The sequence below is a fragment of the Myxine glutinosa genome, chromosome 7 (assembly GCF_964187855.1).
Source record: "Myxine glutinosa chromosome 7, kmMyxGlut1.1, whole genome shotgun sequence".
In the NCBI taxonomy this organism is placed as follows: Eukaryota; Metazoa; Chordata; class Myxini; order Myxiniformes; family Myxinidae; genus Myxine; species Myxine glutinosa.
This window is the reverse complement of record NC_136267.1, coordinates 149,981,958-149,996,345: the sequence shown is the minus strand read 5'-3', so window position 1 is coordinate 149,996,345 and position 14,388 is coordinate 149,981,958.

Genomic DNA, 14,388 nt, shown 5'->3' with positions numbered 1-14,388 from the left:
CCCCCCCCCCCATGACACGCAGCTTTGACACGCAGCTTCGCCACACAGCTTCGACCCACTGCTACGCGGGAACCAGATTGCGGTGGCATAGGTGGCCGTCGATGTCCAGCCCGACGTCCCGTGCGGGAGCAAGCTCCAGCTGAACCTTCCTCCCCTTCCAGCCTTTCGTTCCTGCCCTCATTCATCCATTTGTGTACGTGAGTTTGTTTTGTGTGTCTTGTCCCTGGGAATAAGTTAAGCCTGTATAGATAAGTAGTATTGCACTGTGTCTTCCTCTCCTTCTGTCTTTAGTTTCGTATTCTTCCTTCTTCCTTGGTTTCTTTGGTCTTGTACATAATAGTTAGTAATAAATCCCTGTTCTTCCTACCTTGCCTTTTTTCCTTTACATCCGTTTCGTTTTAGTGATTTCCCCATTGAATACCTGTGGCACGATTTGGCCAACTTTCAGAATCGGGTCTAGTAATTGCTAATGGTTTGAGCCGCGGCTGCTAATCCGCTCGGCAAATAACATCTTGTCCGCGGTCTCGAACGAGGTTGCTCACCTGCCTCTCTGGAGGGAGCTGGGCAGCTTCAGGACTCACGTCAGTCAGTTGCAGACAAGGGGACTAATCCCCCCTTGGTAAGGGGAAAAAGGGCCGACGGTGAGATCCGCAACAATATATATATATATATATATATATATATATACAGTATATATATATATATATATATATATATATATATATATATATATATATATATATATATATATATATATAATATATATATATATATATATATATATATAATATATATATATATATTATTTGGCAAGATTAGCAAATATATTGTACATTCGTACTCCAAAAGCTTATGTGGGATCGTGAACTTCGTAAAGATGAGAAAGTCCAGCATGTGGCCACCACGAAGATGGAGAACAAATTTTTGGCCATTACATCTCGTGAGCTGGTAACTGCTGAATTTCAGTATGACAAGACTTACTATTGTGATTGCACTGGAGAGCACTACATTAGGATAACGAGTACATGAGACATGGATAATGCTGACTAAGTTTATACAGATGCCGAACATGATGACCTTCCCCAGACATTGTTTACAAATATCTGGACAAATGGGTTTTCAACACCTCCTGTTCTATCAATAATTGAGCTAACAGAGAAAGTCGTCATATACTAATATACACCTTCACTAGGTGCAAGTGAAGTGAAAACAAACACCAAAAAGGACATTAAATGTAAAATAGAGGGAGAATTTAAAAACAACCGAAAAGTTTTCCCAAATAAATGGCAAACTCTTTTGTCTCTGGCGAAGAATTGGTGAAACCACTGGCAGTATAATGCTGTTGAATGAAAGAGGGTTGCAGTCTACAAATAAAGTATTTCTGATTGCGTAGAGTGGATCAAAAGGCAGTTTTCTGTTTGACGTCAGTGTTTTAACCCCCACCCCTCATCATTAGATGGACATTTAAGCTTCAGCTTGAACAGTTTTTCATCCCAGGGTGATATTCATGCGTAGATGAATACGGCTTCCCACATGAATGAAATGGGTTTTTTTTTTAACCCATTTACCCTGACAACGTTCTGAGAAAAGGAGAGCGAGAGTGCCACCTTTTTAATTTTGGGTTGAAAACTTAATATACAATATCAGAGCCTGAATTTAAAATGGTTAAATTGAGATTTTTGGGTTTGATGAACAGGATTATAAATAATTAAATTGATACATGTGGGAAAATTACTGGTACGGTTTTCCATACCAGTTCCAGAGCACGAGTATGGTTTTCCAGAGGACCTGAGTTCGATTCCTAGTCTGGGCATATAATTTGCCCACATCTATCAATGTAATTTTTTTTGTCACTGATCTACACAAAATACCCCATAATGTCAAAGTGGATTTTTAAAATTATATGTTTCTACAAAATAATTAAAAATGAAAATCTGAAATGGCTCGAGTCAATAAGTATTCAACCCCTTTGCTCTGACACTACAAATTGAGATCAGGTACATCCAATTTCCTTTGAGATGCCATTTCAACTTGATTGGAGTCCATCTGTGGCCAATTCAATTGATTGAACATGATTTAGAAAGAAACACTCCTTTCTATATAAGGTCCCAGAGTTGACCATGTCAGAGCAGAAACTCTACCATGAAGTCCAATGACATGTCTGTAGAATCCGAGATAGAATTGTGAGGAGGCATAGATCTGGGGAAGGGAATAAAACAATTTATAGAGTGTTGAGAGTTCCCAAGAGCACAGTGAGCTCCATCATTAGGAAATGGAAAGAATATGGAACTAACCAGACTCTTCCTAGAGCTGGCTGCCTGCCCAAACTGAGCAACCTAGCAGGAAGGACTTTGGTCAGGGAGGTGATGAAGAACTCAATGACCACTCTGACAGAACTACAGAGGTCCTTGGCTGAGATGGGAGAACCTGCCAGAAGGCCAACAGTCGCTGCAGCACTTCACAAATCTAGGCTTTATGGGAGAGTGGCCAGAGGGAAGCCACACCTAAGAAAAAGCCACATGACAACATGTCGGGAGTTTGCAAAAAGGCACGGGAAATACCCTTGAGAACATGGGGCAAAATATTCTGTGGTCTGATGGAAAGAAAATTGAACTCCTTGGCCTAAATGCAAAGTGCTACATCTGGTGGAAGCCGAGCACAGCTCATCACCCATCTAACTCCATCCCGACTGTGAAGAATGGTGGTGACCCCAAGAATACAGCCAAAGCAACACTGGAATGGCTTCAGAACAAGAACATGGAAGTCCTTGAGTGGCCCAGCCAAAGCTCAGACTTGAATCCGATTCAGAATCTGTGCAAAGACATGAAGATTGCTGTTCATCGACACTCCCCATACAACTTGACAAAGCTTGAGCAAGTCTTCGAGGAAGAATTGGAGAAACCGATGCCGATGGCCGAGGAACAAATACCGATGTGCAAAGCTGATACAGACAATGCCAATAAGACTCTAAACTGTAATCACTGCCAAAAGCACTTCCACACAGTATTGACTCAGGGGCTGAATAGTTATGTAAATGAGATACAGGCATGGCCAAAAATATTGGCACCCTTGCACTCTTTTCAAAGAATGCACCATTTCTTCCAGAAGATTGTTGAAATTAAAGATTCTTTTGGTATCCACAAATGTATTTCTTTGGTTTGCAGTGGAACAAAACAAAAAAAATCTGACACAATTTCTAAATCTTAGCTTATTCCACACAGAAATCCTAAAATGGCCTGGACAATATTGTTGGCACCTTTTAGAAATTGTTAGAAATAATTAGATTTCCAGCAGGTGATTCTCCTTTACTTTGGAATTGAACTCACCTGTGGTGAGTTCCAGGTGCCTGCAATATAAAAATCACTCATTCAACCAGTTTGAATAGAGAAAAGGAATCATTCTGCTGTTTTGTGTCACTGTGTGTACCGCAATGAGCTTGGAGAAAACAAAGAAAACCGTGGAAATGTCTGAGGAGATTAGACACAAGATTGTAGCCAAGCATGGACATTCTTAAGGCAACAAGTCCATCTCCAGAGACCTTGATGTTCCTGTGTCCACCGTACACAATGTTATCAGGAAGTTTAAGGCCCATGGCACTGTAGCCAACCTCCCTGGACATGGCCGCAAGAGAAAACTTGATCAAAGATTGCAGTGAAGGATTTTTTTTTTTTTTGTATACAGAATCGAGGCTCATGTAAGAGCAAACACATTGAACATGAAAACATGCACAGACACATAAAACATGCAATGAAGGGAGCGGGAGACAAGAGGGGGAGAGAGGGAAGCACACAAGCACAACAGAAGATAACAGGGACGTCGGTAGATCTGTGGAAGGGGGAGGGCTGGGGGAGGAGGGAGGGGTACACGGTATAAAGCAAATTAACACTACTAGGAATTTCAGGAAAGAAGTTGGGGATTTAAAGAGGTGGATTTTGGGTGTTTTAACAGGGGTAGAAAAGATCAAGGTTTTGGATGGGGAAAGATAAGCGCTGGTGGTGAACAGCTGTTTTAAAGACCTGGAGGGAGGAGAGGGATTGAAGAGAGAGAGGGAGTTTGTTCCAGAGGTGGGAGAAGAGAGGAATGAAAGAGTGAAGGTGAATAGAGAGTCTCGATTTTGTTTCGATCCTCCAACTACTTATATTACACTGTCGATTGAAAACTCAGTGCATTAGGTACAGACTGAAGGTTGCAAACACTAAGTAATTATTACAGAGTAAACTCTCAAATATCACGGGTTCAAGTATTGCAGGTTTTGACCAATCGCGGGCAACCTATTGTGTTCCGATTTAGTTATCATGGGATTTAATTTCGGCCAATCACACTTTTTGAGATGAGATGAGTCATCGTTTGTGTTGCGTGTACCATTCCCTCCCATTACGAGCCTTCTGTTGTTTATTTTGAATGACGCCCAAACATAAAACAAGGACAAAATTAGTTGTGCCAAAAGGCAGAAAAAGGTTATGACGTTACGTGAAAAAAATTAAGTTGTTAGATAGGTTGGCAAGAGGTGCAAGTGCTGCATCTGCTGGCCGCCATTTTTGATCAGTGAATGACTGTGGTTTATCTGGAAAACGTGACTCAATTACCCATGCAAGTGCTGCCGCCAGCGCTCTGCAAAGTGTAAAGGAAATGGACTCATTCCAGTCCCGTGATCCTCATATTGAAATGATAGAAAAAAACCTTAATATTTGGATCGAGAACCAAACGCAGAAAAAGTGCCTTTCAGTGGATCAGTGATGTGGGAGAAACTTCCACGAGGCACCTGGGCCAAAGGCTCCAGTTCAAACATGGCTACTGTAGGGGAAGTGTAGGGTGAGACTCAAGACGCCAATGGTCGGAAACAGGTTTTACAAAAGGTCATGACTTTATTATTAACTGGTTGTTCACTTTCATTCCAATACCAAATAACTACCGTTTAACTCAATGGACCAGGTCACTCTATCCGCATGGTCCTTCTCGTTCGGCCGATGTTCCTCCGCCATTCCCGTCGGGCAGAGGTTCTGATGATGAGTGCTCGTTCGTTCCGTCGGGCAGGGGTTATCGTGGCAAGTGCTCCTGAATCAAAGTCTGTTCTGGTTTATATCGGCACGCTTGAGTTAATCTCTTCTCCGCTGAAAGGTTGCTCCGTCATCCCGCTCGCCTTACTGGCACCAACTCGCTCCCCTCCTGCTGCGAGTTCCATTTACCAAACAATAGGGGGGTGCTCCAGCCTGGGGCTGTGACCAGGTGGACAAGAGATTACCATGTTCGGGCACATTCCTGACACTCATTTACGAACTCGGCTTTCACAGAGGTTGCAGGTAAAATGTATCTGCTTCGTTACTAGTCCCAATTAATGAGTTACATTTCCACAATTCCCTCATCTTTTTGTTTTTGTTTATATTAACCATTAATCCAAACATCAATATAAGTAAACAATCAATCACTACAAGTAAACATCAATACAATTTCCTTAGGCATACACCGTCATCCTGCAAGAATCTGATCACAAAACATTTTGTTGGTCATTGACTCCTTCCATATTGTTCAATCTATTGCCTTTGCATCACAAATATCTTTTCAAAACAACACTTCACCATCACCAAGATACAACAATTTTCACTTCATTTTCAAGTTTTGTAAAGCATCTGCACCATCTGGCAAAAACGTTTGCCTCCACACAAATGTTGACTTTGTTTGAAAGGAAGGGCTGATCACTTGTGTTTGAATCCAGGTATGAAACATTTTCTCCTAATGTCTTCATAGCACCTGCACTACTTCGTGTAGGATTTCGCTGTTGTGGTAACATTGCGGAGTCATAGACTGACCCTGCTCTCCATGTAGCATTCTTGCCACTTTTTGCTGTAAACCATAGTAATTCCTGAACAAGGCCTTCACCCAGTTGTAGTCGACTTGCCTCCTCCCTCATTGTGAGTGGGCAGCAAGTATTGGTGTGACGTTGATTGGCCAGCAAGATGTGGAACAGGGATGCCGGATGCATCCACAATGATGTTGGGACCATGGTGTTCAGGTCATCCATGGTCCATACCAGGAGTGGCCCGCAGAATCGTGCACAGCTGTTGTGACAAGGGCACAGCCGTTTTTTGCAGCTCCATGCTGGTTCCCCGGACGTTGGTGAAGTAATAACTTATGTCCCCGCATTTCACAGAGGTTGCAGGTAAAATGTCGTTGTCCTGCAACTTCTGATGTGGTGAATGTTCGAAGCCTTCGAACAAGAGTAAGTGATCGCCTTTCTTTCATATGTTGCAGTGTGATCCAGGCAAATGGTCACATAAATTTCCTTGGTGAAGGTAAGCATCCATCTCCAAGTTACACGGGAGAATGTCTTCATCATTCTTTGAGAAAGAGGGTGTATGCCACGATTAACTTCATTTTTTAGCCACAAATTTTCTTTCTCTAACTTCTTCCCAATTCCGTTAGCACTCCCTTCAAAATGTGATCTCGTCTTATCCTTGTGCTCAGTCACATCTGAATCTGCTTTCCACACACACTGAATCAGATAGGGTACATCTTACCATGAAATCAGCATAATCATGTATATCTTCCGACAGTTTCACATTTAACAATTTGTTGTTTTCCCTTACAACATTCAAAAAGTTATATTCATTTATATGCGTCACACAAATAATATTCAATCAGGTATGTATTTCACTACTAAACTAAGAATAGCATCCACAATTGCTTTCAGGTTAATATAGTTCAAAAATTAACTTGTGCAGGTATTTTAGCACTACTCTAAGAAAATAAATTGTATATGATTACAATCACAAACAGGAATATCTAATTCCCAACAACAATTTTCCCAAACCAATAAATTAAGCATAATGTATTATTACCATAATTCCTCTCCACTTTTTTTTTTTTTTTTTTTTTAACAGTGTGTCACTCGTGGTGATATGAGTTCACTGATATTGTAATTGACACAACTCATAACATTGTCGTTATGCCATTATCTTAATTCTACTGTATTCATTTGCAACATCACTTGATTTAATCTTTTAATCTCAGTATTTATGTCGCCATAAAAGTTTTCCTTTTCTGGTTCCACATTTCTTTCCTCATTTGTCACTTCATGCGTTATCATCGTGTTGTTGGTTACCTTATTCAAACACACCGTCACTAAGGCTTTCAAGCAAGCCACCACTAAAACAATTGCCAATATAACTACTAAACCAACAAACGAGTCTGCTACTCCTTGTATATATTCATACCTATGACATAATTATATGTCGATGACATTCAACATTATATACCAAACTAACAAGCTTCCTAAAAGGTAAATAAAGAAAATCCCTTAATATGTAACATAAATCAGATTATTTGTCTTACCCTGATCCCCCTATCTCCCGGGGTTGAACTCAATCCCCTGATCACGAGTGTAGTTGTGATACATTTTTCACTCATGTTGTATTAATATCAGCAGGTAATTGTATGTCATGTAGGCAAATAAATGTCACTATCCCAAGTAGGAATATCACATGTTGAAAATGTAATGTTTATCAATGCAAGGGGTGTTAAAATGTAATTCAAATGACTGTAAATCACGACTATCATTTATCTGCCACTGAATGTTCTGCTGGGCTGCTAGGTGCAGCCTCATTTTCTGTGGGATCGTCCACCTTAGCCCCATGTGCTTGCTTGCAATGAGAGGCATGAATCCAACTTTCTATTTTGGGTCCATATTTGTTTCTATTCTTATCAATCTCCTATGGTTTATCATTTCGTTCCAAGATACCGCAACCAAAGGTTTTAACCAAAGCTCTACCAAACTATTTCCAATTTGAAAAAAAAATGCCAGTGAAACAATGATTCGAAGAATTAACTTCAAGGGGTCAATAAATTTATTCTATAGCCAGATCTAATTTTCCCATCCAATAGTTTGCCTTGCCACATGTCATATTATAACACTTTAATAACCCTTCGAAAAATGTTTCCCATCTCAACAAATTTCCTTTTTTCAAATAGCCATGTGTAACTTACGTATTTAACTACAATTTCCTCTCAATTTGTTTGGCCTAACTGGCCGCAAAAGTGGCTGCCAGCATGCAGTACCGTTTTTTATCTACCAAGGAAGTGTTCATCCACACAAGACCTCTACCAAAATGTTGTTTGTAAAAACAAATCTGGGATTTCTGATTACATGGATGCACACTCTCAGGACATTTTCAGGCTGCTGTTAACAATCCACTACGATAAATTAATTCCTTTACCCACAATCAAATAATTAGTACAAATTGAGGATATTATCTCTATCACATTCTTTTATAGATTCATTATGTTGGATCTAATTTTTTTCAATAATTTCGCACTGCTGTAAGGAAGAACAATAGCTCTCATAAGTCTTAGTAATATTGTACTTAATTTGCCCAGCATCGAATAATTTATTTACTATCCTTTCTCATCTGTTAACCAGTGACTTTGTTTGAACTCCAGAACTGAAAACCCACAATAGTTCAAACCAGCAAAATTTTCTTTACTATTTTCCCATATCATCTATGCCTAAAACACATCCATACATACAGCACAATTTATATGCTGATAAAATTCAAGTTTATATATATAAAAATCCATGAGCAGAGTACTCTGGGAAGTCAGTGTAAGACCTCTCCAAAATTTGGCTAATTTTGTACTCCCACATTTTTATGAAGCTCATATCCATAAATAGCTTTGATTCTCATATAAATTCGATCACAATGGAATCCCAAGATTACTCCCAATTTTACTATTAATGAATAGCTGCTCATAACTCAGCAAATCAAATCTTTATTCTCCATCTCCCTTGACAAAAGTGATAATTTTCATAATCAAATTATATTTCTATTTTTTTTATTTTACGAATTCTCTCGATATGCGATCCCATCCCCATGGAACTATCTATTTTCCAGACAAGGCACACTGTCGGTGTCAACAGTCTTGTAAGATTGATACACAAAAACACTAACATTGACACACAGAATACCCACACACACGTGCATTATGCGTATTTGTTTGCGTTGGAACCCTTATTTACAGATCCGGATGGGTGTCAACTTTATTTCAATTTCTCAAAATTTGTCCTTCAATTTTATAAGCGCTAATACACAAATGGACCAAAAAGTTTATTTTTTAGAAAACCCCTATGATGTCACATTGAAATTACCCTTTCAGTTCCCACCATAATTTATCCAAATTTGACTACACACCCATTTGCATGTCAGTCGACCACTGACCTATCAATCATGCGGAACACTAGTCCGAAATTCCCACCTGATCATCATGTGACTCTTGTCACTTGGTTTCAAAAATTTGCAAAGCAATTGTTCCAACTTTGTAAATTTAAAATTTTGTGCCCAACATTAAAGATCCAATTTCGGCATTTGATCAATTAATTACTAATTTGCTTACAAGCAAAAGAAAAAATGAATAATTCTTGCTCCGAAAACCTTTTCAGACACAAGAATCATCGACAGTTATTCATGTTTGTCCAGTAATCTAATCTGTTGAGGTCAATCGTCATTTGGGATTTGCCGCAATGAAGGCCTAATCATTGTCTGAGGTATCGGTCAGCACTGGTACCCTTGATCTTAGTTTACCCTATGAACTTGTCTTCCTTTTGGTATACGGACATCCTCTTTTCCAATGTCCCATCCGTCCACACTTGAAACACCGGTTTCTGTCGTTGCCTGGTCTGTGCACCTGTGCACTTGTATTGCTGGGCTGCATCTCTACATCCCTGAGTTGCCACTGCAATCTCTCGTTATCTCCCGAAACACGAAAAAAATTCTCTGTACCGTCCTTTTTGGGGAGACAACTGGAAATCAGATGGGACAACTGTCCCTTTCATTCCTAATTTCGAGGGCAGTTGTGCATTTGTCTCCTCCACTGTATCCTGTATCCTTTTTATTTTAAGTTCTAGATCCGTTATCCATTCTTGCTGTTCCCGTTGTCTGGATTCACCATCCCAAAGATGGAATGCAAGCCAGTCTACCGTTAGATTCTGTCTCTTCCTGGCTTTCAATCTTTGTTCCAATCTTTCCAATCGACTTCGCTCAAATGTACCATCTCTTGGAAACTCCTCATCATGTCCCTTTGTCCACAAATACCAATTCTCGACCTGCCTTATAGCTTCGGCACCATAACGGTCGTACATATGATGTGTACAAGTACCTTTTTGTGGAATCTCTGGTTGTCCTTGTGTATTCTTGCAGGCTCCATTTCCCATTCTGCCTTTTATCAAAGTAGCGTTGGATGTGTTGTAGTTTGTTCCTCTAAAGCTTCACTCGTACCTCCAGGAAGGATCTCTCCACCTGTTCAAACGGTGATTTCCAGAGAATCTCCCTCACCTGTGGCTTTTGCACAATCCAATCTCACAGATCAGTATTTGCAGATGAGCCAGAGGGTCAGTATGAAATGGGTGAATCCTCAGGTGTCCGCTCTGTTGAAGGGGAAATCATACAATGGTAACCGCACATATATATCTATATATAAACTCACCACCTTGCTCAATTTTCCAAGGTTGTCTTCACATTGATAATATCTCACAAAGATATTAAAGCTTCTTTCTTGAGACCGCATTTTCATCAATCAAACGATCAATATATTCAATTTAATTTATTCAATTCAATTTATCCAGTTAAATTTATTCAATTAAATTCAATCAATTAGATTCAATCAATCAACAATTCAATCAATTATTCAATTTCAATTAATTCATCAATATTCATCAATAAATCAAATTAATCATTTTGGATGACTCCTTGCATAAGCCCTTTCCCCAATGATGTCAGGACAGGTCCATCCATTGACTGAGATCGAATCTCATCGGTCGTCACCTCTGGTTCATACCTCATGTCAATTGATGAATCACCGTCCTGTCCTTGGGTCATATCTGACATATTTCCCCATTTTGCCTGGTCTCCACAAATTTTCTTTGCAACCACTAAAGGCAACTCATCCTTCATTCGTGAGACAGCCAAAATGGATGGCAGATATTAAAGTTCATTTGGAAAAATATCTCATCATTTTTTTTCTTTTAATAGTACCCAAAATCTCTTGGCAATATAAATTTCGTAAAACTCCTGAAATAAGACTGTAAAATTCCTTCAATCATGCTAAATTTTGAAACTCCATCGCTTGTAACACCCAATTTATCCCATAGGGCTTGAAAGTTCTTTCCCAAGTTCATGCAATCATTCTGCATTTGAACCCTATGATATCATTCATAATAATCATCATGATTTTATAGTCATGGTCCTATCATAATCATCTATTTAAAACGAACATTTCCTTTATCACCACAGCTATGTGGTATAATCAACAATAGAATAAAACTGTACATAGCAACAGGCTACCTCATGGCCACTTAGTATACCTATTGACAATAAGTCATAACAATATCGAATAATCATTGAACAATTCAAAAAATCGCTTCCACTGCTCCAGCCGCAGCATTCGTCATTTTGTCTGCTCATCCGCGTGACCAAAACGAAATAAAGGGAGCTCAACCATTACACAGCGCTTTTAATGGCGCATGCCATAGGAACTCAGCGCAATTTCGACTCGGCCAGAAAAACGAGCAAATTTTGCAGGCTGTTAACTGGAATTAGCCGTGAAAATATATACAAAATACACAAAAATACACACCCACAAAAATAAACAACAAAACCCAAACAAACCCAAGGTCGACCCTCTTACACAGTAAATTACATCATTTCAGCATCGTATTGATTGCTGAAATATTCCAGGGTTTATACACACCTTAAAAGAGGTATGCGTGGTGTTGCCCCCTCCCACGTTTATTCCAGGGTTTATACACACCTTAAAAGAGGTATGCGTGGTGTTGCCCCCTCCCACTTTTAATTCCTCATTAAATTCCTCATTAAATTACTCATTAAATTACTCATTAAATTACTCATTAAATTACTCATTAAAATTACTCATTAAATTATTCATTAAATTACTCATTAAATTACTCATTAAATTACTCATTGTTACTCATTAAATTACTCATTAACTGAACTTACATAGTTTCAGCATTGTATTGATTGCTGAAATATTCCAGGGTTTATACACACCTTAAAAGAGGTATGCGTGGTGTTGCCCCCTCCCACGTTTATTCCAGGGTTTATACACACCTTAAAAGAGGTATGCGTGGTGTTGCCCCCTCCCACTTTTAATTACTCATTACATCGTTTCAATTAAAAACATCGCTTCTACTGCTCCAGCCGCAGCATTCGTCACTTTGTCTGCTCATCCGCATGACCAAAACGAAATAAAGGGAGCTCAACCATTACACAGCGCTTTTAATGGCGCATGCCATAGGAACTCAACGCAATTTCGACTCGGCCAGAAAACGAGCAAATTTTTCAGGATGTTAACTGGAATTAGTCGTGAAAATATATCCAAAATACACAAAAATATACACCCACACAAATAAACAACATTTATTCCGTTCAACAGAACAAACATTTCCTATATCTTGACATGCATGTCTTCAAAATTATATGACCAAGAGAAAAAGTAAAACTAATTAAAACTGCGAGCAGTGATGATCCGGGGACCATACCGCTCCATCCTGATTGGACGGGTGCGTGCTAGAGTCGTTAACAACGACAGTCCAGATCCGATTGTTCAAAATTTCAACTCAATCGATCGAAAAATGAACGCAGGGATGCATTTTAAATGTGCAGTGGCACTAACTGAGTTGCCACGAATATGGCCACGAAATTGCCAATATGGCCATCACAAAATATTTTCCTTAATCAATTGGCTCATAGCATAACCAATCTGCAAGTATCTCATCCGAAGATGTATCTCTGAGGAATTTTAATTAAATAAGTCATTTATAAATCAACGAGTTAATTTATTAAATGATTAATCAATAAATCAAAATTTTCCTTGACAGCCACATCACTTGGTCAGTGTCATGTCCAAATATCAGCTTCCTTACTCAAAAGGTGCCTGAGTTAATGTAATGTAATTACTGTAATAAGATTACTGCAATTACTGTAATGATTACTGTAATTACTGTAATTACCGGAACTGTAATTACTGTAATTACCCCAGGTAATTACTGTAATGTAATTACTGTAATGTAATAAGAAATGTAATGTAATTAATTAAATAAGTACTTCATTAATCGCTAATAATTAAATAACTCGTGAATTCTTATCCGATTTACTTAACATTTGAGTGTCCCCAAAACGTTGGAGCAAAACGTTGCAACAACGAAAGTGAAACGTTGTAGCGACGTTGTGGACACGTCAGCAAAACCCAACATTTGAATGTTCCCAAAACGTTGGAGCAAAACGTTGCAACAACGAAAGTGAAACGTTGTGGCGACGTTGTGGAAACGTCAGCAAAACCCAACATTTAAATGTTCCCAAAACGTTGGAGCAAAACGTTGCAACAACGAAAGTGAAACGTTGTAGCGACGTTGTGGAAACGTCAGCAAAACCCAACATTTAAATGTTCCCAAAACGTTGGAGCAAAACGTTGCAACAACGAAAGTGAAACGTTGTAGCGACGTTGTGGAAACGTCAGCAAAACCCAACATTTGAATGTTCCCAAAACGTTGGAGCAAAACGTTGCAACAAAGAAAGTGAAACGTTGTGGCGACGTTGTGGAAACGTTAGCAAAACCCAACATTTGAATGTTCCCAAAACGTTGGAGCAAAACGTTGCAACAACGAAAGTGAAACGTTGTGGCGACGTTGTGGAAACGTTAGCAAAACCCAACATTTGAATGTTCCCAAAACGTTGGAGCAAAACGTTGCAACAACGAAAGTGAAACGTTGTGGCGACGTTGTGGAAACGTTAGCAAAACCCAACATTTGAATGTTCCCAAAACGTTGGAGCAAAACGTTGCAACAACGAAAGTGAAACGTTGTGGCGACGTTGTGGAAACGTTAGCAAAACCCAACATTTGAATGTTCCCAAAACGTTGGAGCAAAACGTTGCAACAACGAAAGTGAAACGTTGTGGCGACGTTGTGGAAACGTTAGCAAAACCCAACATTTGAATGTTCCCAAAACGTTGGAGCAAAACGTTGCAACAACGAAAGTGAAACGTTGTGGCGACGTTGTGGAAACGTTAGCAAAACCCAACATTTGAATGTTCCCAAAACGTTGGAGCAAAACGTTGCAACAACGAAAGTGAAACGTTGTGGCGACGTTGTGGAAACGTTAGCAAAACCCAACATTTGAATGTTCCCAAAACGTTGGAGCAAAACGTTGCAACAACGAAAGTGAAACGTTGTGGCGACGTTGTGGAAACGTTAGCAAAACCCAACATTTGAATGTTCCCAAAACGTTGGAGCAAAACGTTGCAACAACGAAAGTGAAACGTTGTGGCGACGTTGTGGACGTTAGCAAAACCCAACATTTGAATGTTCCCAAAACGTTGGAGCAAA